The 627-nt window shown below is 43.2% G+C and overlaps 1 long non-coding RNA gene across 1 annotated transcript; it reads left to right on the top strand.

Moving 5' to 3' along the window:
• Window positions 1-11: 11 nt before the first annotated feature.
• LOC107577163 (uncharacterized) lies at window positions 12-560 on the top strand. Its single transcript, XR_001608170.1, has 3 exons — window positions 12-206; window positions 332-402; window positions 488-560. It is a non-coding gene; the product is annotated as an uncharacterized lncRNA (long non-coding RNA).
• The last annotated feature ends 67 nt before the right edge of the window (window positions 561-627 follow it).

The raw sequence follows: 627 nt of genomic DNA, 5'->3' as shown, positions 1-627 counted from the left end.
ATTGCTTTATTGTTAAAAGTCATTGTTCTGAATGTAAACGGCCCTTTGCAGCTTGTTCTTGTTCTGTGTTTTGTAGCTGATATCGGGGAGCTTCTGGAGCAGCTGGTTGAGGAGATCATCGGTTCTCTTTCAGGTCCAGCTAAAGATTTCTACCAGCGCGAGTTTGACTTCTTCAACAAGATCACCAATGTCTCGGCCATTATAAAGTACTGGAAACATCTCATCTACTGCGCCTCCTGTTTCTGTCTCAAGATGGCGCTGATTTTCCATCATGTTCATGTTCAGTCTTATGTTTGAAGCTGAAATCTCTTCTGTGTTTTTGGTATTTCAGGCCGATTCCTAAAGGTGACGAGCGGAAGAGAGCGTGTCTGCGAGCCCTGTCTGATATCAAAGTCCAGCCAGGTCTGAGTATCTCTTCATAATCAGATCTGTGACTGATATTACAGCCTCGTTTAATGATTTTAATTGCATTTGTTGTGTTTCTCAGGCTGTTATCTGCCCAGTAACCCTGAAGCTATAGTGCTGGACATTGATTATAAATCAGGAACACCAATGCAGAGGTACGATCAGCTCTCATACTGCGTCATATGTGACCCTGGAGCACAAAACCAGTCATAAGGGTCAATT

This window comes from Sinocyclocheilus grahami, unplaced genomic scaffold (assembly GCF_001515645.1).
Source record: "Sinocyclocheilus grahami isolate Dianchi unplaced genomic scaffold, SAMN03320097.WGS_v1.1 scaffold5289.1, whole genome shotgun sequence".
NCBI lineage: Eukaryota > Metazoa > Chordata > Actinopteri > Cypriniformes > Cyprinidae > Sinocyclocheilus > Sinocyclocheilus grahami.
This window is presented reverse-complemented; position numbering and strand designations above follow the sequence as displayed.